Here is a 9,480-nt window from a genome sequence, read left to right as displayed (position 1 = left end):
TCGCTTATCTCTGTTCCGACCCTCTGATTTTAAAGGTCAACTCCAAGTTCACCCACCTTGCGCTCACATCCTGCCCCAACTGAAAGCCTCTAGGATGGGGTTTAACAAGAGCAAAGGCCCAACTCTGGGAGAACTTGGGGATGGTGCAGGGACTCTCAGCCGAGAGGCACAGGGACAGATGGAGACTCAGTGCCTCTGCTGGGCCCTGAGAGATAGCTGCCAGAGGCGTCGTGAACACCATTGAAACTGGGGCCACCCTCTGACCTACTTGTTCCCCTAAACCCAGACTGCCCACATCGGGGCTCATTAATGACCCAAATTAATGAACTTGTAGACAGAGTGGGAGAGAACAAATGGTCCCAACTGTAGGAATGGAAGGGCTTTAAAGGCAGGGGCCTCACAAAAAGCGAGGACTGAAACCAGTCACTGGCCAAGCAGTGTCTAAAGCTGGCATGTCTCCACTTCACTGGGGGCATAGCAGAGCTGTGAATTATTTATTCATTCATCATCTCCCTTGTTACAAAATGTATGAAGGCAGTTTACTTACAAAGATACACTCAAAATAACAAGATAAAGGATATGTCAAGTCAAACAGTATAGCAAAGGGAAGATAAAGGTAGGAAAGAAGGAAGAAGCCAGCTGGGGCAGGTGAGGTCAGAACAACACCAAGGATGTTGGTAAGACCTTTATCTCACTACTGGGGTGCCGCAAACTTGGATCAGGTTTTCTAGTAGCCAAGGATAAAAGGGCATATCAGACCCATTCTTCAAAGCCCAGCCTATATTTCTCATCTCTTCCAAGGAGCCTCTACTGAATATATAGGGGGACATGACACATACTTTCAGATATAAACATAACTTCTCCCAAAGACTTGAGTTCGCTCAAAGCAGAAACTATGTGTGTGTCTTATTTTACTTTGGAAACGTAAGATTTGGGAGATGTGATTTGGGAATCAGACAGAACTGGGCTCAGTCAGAGTTCTGGACCTTAGCTGTGTGACCTTGGAAAGCTGTTTAACCTCTCGGAGCTTCAGGAGGTTGCTGAGACGAGCCAAGGGGGAATAGCTTGGCTCTGGTTTTCATGGATGAAGAACCTGCCACTCAGGGAAGGCATGAGTTCTCTGGTTCTCTACTTGCTGGCTATTGATGTGGCAGACTCGTATCTGTCTAACTTCATAGACTCTTGACAAAGGAAGCTCAGAAAGGTTCGATGACTCGCTACAGATCCCATAGCTAGTGGCAAGGACCTGAACCTGGACCTTCTGGTTCCCTAGTCTGTGACCTTTCTACTGTACACACCACCTCTCCCCAACACCCTAACTTCTGCTGCCTGCCAGAGAAGTTGCCTTTCACAAAGGGGCCCAAGTTAGCAGAAGTGTCATGGGGTCTGCAAGACAAGTGCCTGATTGTCCTCGGGGGTACTTCTGACCTTTGCTTTGTGTTTCCCCTGCTGGGCTATTTTGAGCCTTCGGGGTGTAAGGATGTCTGTGGTGGGGAGCACTGCTGCTGTTGCTTCATTCTGCCAAGAACCACCACCGGGGAGAGGATTCTGGAATTGCAACCTGCTGAGTGTGCGTGAGCATCCTGGCCTTACTGGATAGGAGAGGATCCTGTATTCATGGGGAAAACTTAAGAGAACTAGAAACCTCTCCATGAAGCATGCTGGAATGAAGGCAGTGGGAGCAGAAGCTGGACTGGGCTCCAGGAGGCCTCATTGTTGTGGAGCACGGAAGAGGAAGAGGGCGTTGGGGGATAACACAGGGGTGGGCTTGGTGCTGGGGTGGCCTCCGTGGGGAGTCAAGTTCCTGTGCAAACGGACGTTCACTTGGCCTCAGGATCTCTTGGGACTGTCTGGGTGTGTGGGTTCAGACTAGAAAAACATCTCCTTGGCTGTGAGCTCTCGGTGGCTACTAGCTATTTTCCGCATGTCCAACCAGGGCAGGTTTGAGTTCAAGGACGGCAGCCTTGCTGACACTGACGGGGAGGGAGTCCCAGCCACATCATCTCTGGACATCTGTGGACTTCAGCAAGGTCCAGGGCTGTGGTGGAGGTTTGGCAGCTGAAAACACAGTGAAGTCACTTAATGATTTTCCTCCCACAAAGATGAGAAGTTAAATAAACAGGGTTAGATTCCAATTAGGAGCACTTTGCTCATGATATTAATTAATTAATCAATCAATACAATCACCATTTACGAAGTGTCCACCATGTGCCCGGCGTGACTCTTGGTGCCGGGGATGCAGAAACAAAGACATAGGCTCTGCCTCAGGAGAATCTTGGGAGGGAGGCAGATATCTAAACTGATGAGTAGGCAGGCCCTGGTCCTTAAGGGCCTGTGTCCAGACCAAGGAGCTGGTGGTGTTGGGAAACCGCCGAGGGGTTCCCAGCAGGCAAATGGTAGGGTATTTGGCCACTTTGGAAGGTGAATTTGAGTGGAACTAGCTTGGGAGCAGGGAGGCCTCCAGATTTCAGAAACATGCAAGAATTTAAGAATGATAGCCAGACGTGAAACTGTTATAGGCAAAGTAATCTAGGAAGCATCAACTAACTGACAATCAACTTGAATGAGAACCTATATTGACTTGTCATTTGATTCTTTATGAAACATATTTACAGCTCTTGTTTAGGCCTCCAAAAAATCTTTTTTGGCATCACTGTGGTCTCCCCATTAGTTTACTAGGAGAGGATTCAGTCTCTGCTCCCAAGAGGTTCAGGATGCCTTTCTTTGAAAGTGGGATGGGTGAGTTCTCCCCTCTTGAAGAAGGGGCACCTTCCTGCTCCTTCCAAACATCCCTGAGATTTTTTTTTTTTAAATATGTCTTTATTGATTTCAGAGAGAAGAAGGGAGAGGGAGAGAGAGAGATAGAAACATCAATGATGAGAGAGAATCATTGATCGGCTGCCTCCTGCGCTCCCCTGATTGACAATCGAGCCCACAACCTGGGCATGGGCCGTGACCGGGAATGGAACTGTGATCTCCTGAATCCTAGGTTGATGCTCAACCACTGAGCCGCACCCAGCCGGGCCATCCCTGAGATTTTCTTTCCTCAGCTCTCCTTACTCTTTTCCTGTTCCAGAGGTTGGGTGTCCTCATGAGCATGTAACTCAAGAAGGGTGAGGTTGGTGATTGTGTGAGGCTTCCAGGGCATAGCCGAACCATGAGAGGTATTTACCCTAAATGGTTCAGGCTGGGAGATGACCAGGATGTTGTTAGCTGGGAGGCAATCTCAGTATCTATAGCTGGAGGAAGGGTTTGGAGGGTCAAGGTCATTAGGCAAGTGAAGATATATGTGGAAAATGGGCAATGAATTCAGAATCTAGGCGCAGCAAGAGCAAGGTGGAGCGAGGCTGGAGGAAGAGGGAAGGGCAGGGAGCTCAGGGCTCGGTACACAGAGAACAAGATCGGTGCTGTGGGCCCTCTTTTTGTGGTGGCGTGTGCTAGAGGCTCAGGCATGTGGTGCAGCAGAACCACCCAGAGCACTGAAGCTAAACATACATTTGCATAGGGATGCAGGTAGAATAGTGTAGAGAAAGCCAGAGCCAAAAAGGACAAAAAAGTAGGTGGCTAGGAAAGAGCAGGAAAAAAGCGGGACCAGTCGGGTTCACACCCACTTGTGTTAATGACCTCGAGTGGCTGAGAATACATGGCTTTTAAATCGTTTTAAACACCAAACCTCTACTCAGATTACATAGATGCGGTAATGGGAGGAACTGTGAGTACAGGTCTAACATAATAAGACCCAGGAAAAGAGAGGCTGGAGGGGGTTTTGTGAAAATATGTAAATTCAAACCAGCCAGCTTGAAGCCTCTGAAAACTTTGTTTTTTCTTCATGGTGCAGTAGTTTCCAGCTAAGCATGTTGATGTGAGCATGTTCGTGACTCTCTCCCTGCCTCGCCCCGTTGGCGTCTAGAGGGGGAGAGATCATTTTGGCTAACTGTTCCTAACCTGGTCTGGGATGGTCGTGGTGATGGCTGCCTTGACTGCTCTCCTTGCCTCTTATCACCAGGCTGACTGAGGCCACCCAGAGGCCTTTATAATTGCACAGATTCACCTAACTCTTAAAGGGGGCCCCATGACCCAGTGAAGGTAGTGGAGGTGTCCCCTGTGCAGGGACACCTAGCTGAGGGGACAAAATGCAGCCCATGCTCAGCTGGCTAACCCACGTGCTCCGACATAGAGGAAGGGGTGCCTTTCTTTAATTTACACAAAACATCACACATGCCAGTGGTGGCCTTGTCCTGACCTCATTCCTGATATGTTCAGCTGATCACACTTGCTGTTTATAACAACCCAGTGAATCAGGACACTGATGATTGTGCTCCCCAGTATCAGTTGAGAAGGAAGGGCAGAGAATTTAACAGACTGACTTGGGCTAGTCTCCCAGTTTGTTAGAGTCCGAAGTTGAATCTGCTGATACTTGATTGTATATCTAATGCTCTTTCTACTGTGCCTCCCACTAGAGCCTTTCCCTCTCCAGGCTCCCATCGTGGGAATTTCCAGCAAGCACACCTGTGACTCAGGGCCTTCCAGCGATCCTAGCTTTGCAGGTCATAGTCTGGTGTAATGTGTCCTTCTCAGAAACCATGCCAGCCCTGGGGGACAGCTAGTATGGGCTGTCCTCGCTGAACATTGACCCAATCTGCCTGAAATTCTGTCTCCCCCTTGCTTAGCAACTTTAGGCTTTGTCCTTGCAGGGTAGGGTGAAGAGAGGCAAAGGGAAGTAGGAAGACAAGGGTTGGGTGGGTTTGCAAAAACATTAATAAATGTAATCTGTGTGTTTTCCCTGACCCATTTTGGCTAGCTGCACTGGTCTGAAATTCCACATTCCATTGTTCTAAGAAAACAGAGCTGGCTCTATTTAGCCCTAGGAATTGTCTGTGTAGACTTGTTAAGAGAAATTGCAAACCAGATGGATTTACTGTTTACTGTGTCTAGTTCCAGAGAAAAGCATGATTTCTGAAGGTCAGCAGCCACATATTCTGAAAGGTTTCCCAACCACTGTTCACATTCTGGTCTCGACACTGGGTTACTGTAGGTTTCTCGCCTCTTACTTACCTGAGTGCTCATTTCTTCACCCCAGCCACAGTGGTCAGCTATTGGGGTTACTACTCAGTTCCTTTCTCTAGGATCTACGCTTCTTTATGAATCTAAGTGGTAACAATGATGGGGCTCCGATGGCCACTGGGCAGTTCCATCCATGCCACTGTCCTGGTCACAGATGATTAGAACAGGATTGTGCACCCTCCCCTCAAGCAAGCCTCTGGGCCTTGGAAGGGAGACAGTGAGAGAGAGTCAGTCTTTCCTCGGGCTGCTGGCTCTCTGTGGTATAACCCTGGAAGGTGCTCCCACCACGTTGTCTGTCACCCGACAGGAGGGCAGATTCGGAAGCCAGTAGGAATAGAAGGAGAAGAAGAGAACACATTTCAAAGAGAAACAGAGATGAAAGCTGGAGATAGAGGCCTGTCTCTGGCTCCAGATCTATTTGAGACCCAATTATATTCCTTCCTTTGGGTTTTCAGGACATGCCCCCATATCAGTGTAATAAATGCTCCTTTTTTGCACAAGTTATCTCCAGTTTTTTTTATTAACCGCAATTAAGAGTCCTTTTTGATACTTTATTCAAATATTCCTCAAAGTGTAATCCTTGGACCAATATCAGCATCTTTACTGGGGCCCTTGTTAGACATGCAGATTCTCAAGCCCCATCCCAGACCCAGGAAATCTGGGGGTGAGGCCCAGCACTCTGGATTTTAACAGTCCTTCCAGGGACTGCCAAGTTTGAGAACCACTTACCTAGCCATCTCTTGGTAGTGGGCCATGGGCTGGCCTGGATTTCAATCCAAGATCCATGTACGTGTGATGTGACTCTGGGAAGCTTACCTCACCTCTTGGAGACTCAGTTTTCTCAGTGGTAAAATGGAGGATTATTACGTTTACATTCTATAGCAGCTGTAAGAAAAGCATATACCTCTCGGTTCTTGAAAAGAATCTGTTTTGGTCTTATCTCCATGGACCCTGTTCTGACATAAGAAGAGAAGTGGCACTGAACTGGGTCGTTCACCATGGAGGCACAACCTGAGCTTCTAAAGAACAACCCATTGCCTAAATAGAAAAGGTTATTGTTCAGGGCTCATACTGAATCTGCGCACCTAGATGTTAGTACTGGGGCCAGGTTCCCCTAAGCTATCGCTGGGCAGTTGGGAATTAAACCCAGTTAACCTGAAACTCATTTTGATCCCCCAGGTTTCACTGACCTGTCTTTTTGTTGTAAAAACCATGCAATACGACTATCCTAGAATAAAAGAATGAAATCAACAAGTTTGTATTTGAGGAAGGAAAGCAGAGGCTTCCTTTTGTTCATTCATTCATTCATTCATTCACTCACTCACTAACTCATTTATTTATCCACCTATCACTCATGGAATTACTTCTTGGTCTAGACAATGTGCTAGATGCTAGGGACTTATCGATAAGGCCCCTGTGTCTTCTCCCTGCCCTGCCAATTGCTGACAGATAACAGTATCAGCAAGGGGTGGGAAATGGACAGGGCACAAGGGGATTAGAGTCAGGAGCTGTATCTTGCTGAAACAAAGGGACAAAGGGTGGGTGTTAGGAAGTACTGAGGCCTGAGAGTCAAAGCTGGTAGAGAGTGAAAAAGCGAGGAGTCGACATCTGCTTCGGTTTCAACAGCATACTGTTCTGTAATTAACAGCAGCGGATGTTTTGCAAGGACCTCCCAGTTTTTGGGCCACATTTGAGCCGATACCAGATGGATGACCCTATAGTAGGTAGATTCATCTGCCAAATACCATTCATGCTGTTCATATTCTACAGGGGGTGGGTTGGTTAGCCCTCATTTAAAAAAAATCCCGTGTCTGCTACTACTTGACAGCTGAGTCAATCCAACCCCAAGTGAAATCCTCTGGTATCCAGAAAGTCTGGCTATTTTTTGGCCAGTTCTTGGCTCTCATATCACTGGAACTTCCAGTGATATGTAAGATAGAGCAAAAACGTGCAACCTCTTCCCAGACTGCTCTTCAGGAAATACGTGCAATTAGATGCTTCCCCAGACATATCCTTTAGGGAAGCCAGGGACTAGTATTTCAGGCACAGAAGAGATGTGGATGGTCTGTGTGAGAAGACAGTCACTCAGTGCTGGAGTCTTAAACCCCGTCTGATATTTGAAGGGAGGTGTTTCCTGTTTGCGTCAATTTAAAAACGGGCTTAATGAGAGTCATATTGTGTCTTTCTTATTCCCAGACTTCAGATTTTAAATAAAACCCAAACCAGAAATAATGACTAGCATGTCATATGGGGTTGATGACATCCTCAACCTCATTTGACCCTTGCCACTGCCATAGAGGAGGGTAAATAGCATTTTATTCCTACTTAACAGAAGGCGAGGTGAGGCTCATTTCATCATAGCGCCTGAGCTTGTTCTTAATCCCAGTTTCTTGACCGTAGATTTCAGGCTCAGCCCACTGTACCAGGCTGTTCTCAAGGAAAACCACTGTTGCTGCTACATGGGATTACAAGGAACTTGCTGGGAGAACTCAGAAACATGGAAACGAGATTACCCTCTGAGAGTTAAAGTCTAAGCTAGGCACAAGAGGATTAGTGAGGAGACAGGATGGCTCCCAGGACTGGGAGAGTCAGCCGATCTTAATCCAACCATAGACTGCAAATATATTTGAGGAAGGAAGGACAGCAGAGTCCCAGAGGGAACTGTTGGCCCTCTCTCCGCCTGCGTGCTAGGAATCACATGGGGCTATCTTAATTGGGTGCTACTAGATAGTTTCTTCATCCAGTTTCTCTCGCGCCGATACCCAGCTCACTCGACAGCCTTCAGCATGTGTGATGTGACGTCCCAAGCAGTGTGGCCCACAGGGAGGGAATGCACTGGTCATGCCCATGTGTGGGCTCCGCTTCCCGTGATTATACCTTCTTGTTCTCCCCGCGCAACAGCACACGAGGAATCTGGTTTCCAGGAGATCAGCTCTTGGTGTGTAGGAGAGAAGGACCGGCTCCTGGGGGCTGACAAAACCAGGTTTCTGAGCCTGTGGTATTGCAGGATAAATCGAAAACTTGGGCAAATTCAGTAAGGAAGTAAATAAAATGCTCCCTTGGGAGGCCTCTTGGAAGCCTGAATTATCTGCTGCCTGCCCTGGTGGTGTGTCTTCTTTGCCTGGCAGACCCAAGCCGGCATCAGGGCATGGTTGTGCCTATAGCCTTGGTCTTGTTCTTTAACTGAAGGCCAGTGGTGCCTACATATCCAGGCCTTATGCCAGTCAATTCCTGCCCAAATCATTGGCTGAGCACCTGATCAATTCGAGATCATGTCCTAGGAACTAAGAGGAAGACAGGATGAGTGAGACAATTCAAGTGCCTCATCTTGCAGGAGAGATGGCATAAGTAACTTCAATAACATTAGTGGTTTCCTGTATTCTGTCAGCCAATATACAAAATATATACATGACTTCACTTGTCTGTCACAGCTAACCTGTGAACAGATGCAAAACTGGAGTCTCAGGAAGTAAAGTGGCTTGTTGCATGTCACAGAGCTCTCACGTGACAACATAGGTTCAACCCCAAGATAAGCTGTGGGAAAGGCTGTTGCCATTGGCTCACCATATGGTGGGAGTTTAGGGCACGGGGCTCAAGTTGTTCTCTTGGTAATTTCCACTCACTACTCCAGTTCTGTCCTGGGAGCTCATCAAAATGAGGGCCCGTAGGCAACTTGAAGAGCACCGTCATCTCCCTCACTGGGTGTAGCAGAGATTTGGACAGACAATTGGATATCACTCTGGAGTTCTAGTCTAATATGAATTGACAAAGAGTCTAAGAACCATTTTCAGTAGCAAAAACTATAACGGAAATTATATCTTTATCTTAGATAATGCTGCACACACTGGCTAACCTGTTTTGGCTGGAATTTTATCCAACCAGCCTAGTTACTTTGAGAATCTCATGCTTTTCATGGGCTCTGGGTAATTGGTAAGTATCAGTTCATTGAACTTCAATAAACACATCTTGAGTACCTACCTGCTATGTGCAGGGCACTGCATTGTGTTCTAGGGATATAGAGACAAAGAGGACATTCTTCTTACTTCAAGAGACTTGCAATCTAGGGAGGGAAGCACATCTCAAAACATTACAACAACAGTACCTTCTCATTGCAAACAACTCAAATAGCAGAGAAAAGTTTCTTTTGTAGACGTTGGAGAGTCATTGAAGGAATCATGCTGGGGCCTCACGCAGAAGGAGTGGCATTGGGAAAGATCCACTTGGCTGCAGGGTGGAGGCGGGCCTAGAGCTGGGCCTGGCTGGAGGCAGGAAGCCCGGGAGACCAGCAAGGAGGCCCTGGTGCAGTTGCCCCATCGATGAGGGGGCCCAAACTAGGGCAGAGGCCGCTGAGGTGGATCTGAGAGATCTTTGGGAGAAAAGTATGTGCTGGGTGGCTGAAGAGTAGGGAAAATAAAA

General features: G+C 47.5%; 1 long non-coding RNA gene across 1 annotated transcript; it reads right to left on the bottom strand.

Annotated features, from left to right (window-relative positions):
- Positions 1-440: 440 nt before the first annotated feature.
- On the bottom strand, positions 441-9,225 carry LOC308560259. Its single transcript, XR_013999312.1, has 4 exons — positions 9,043-9,225; positions 7,942-8,034; positions 5,881-5,949; positions 441-2,058 (listed from the first exon to the last, which is right to left on the bottom strand). It is a non-coding gene; the product is annotated as an uncharacterized lncRNA (long non-coding RNA).
- Positions 9,226-9,480: the final 255 nt, after the last annotated feature.

This window comes from Miniopterus schreibersii, assembly GCF_964146895.1.
Source record: "Miniopterus schreibersii genome assembly, chromosome: 8".
In the NCBI taxonomy this organism is placed as follows: domain Eukaryota; kingdom Metazoa; phylum Chordata; class Mammalia; order Chiroptera; family Miniopteridae; genus Miniopterus; species Miniopterus schreibersii.
Note: the sequence above shows the minus strand (reverse complement) of the source record. Positions and strands in the feature narration are given on the sequence as shown.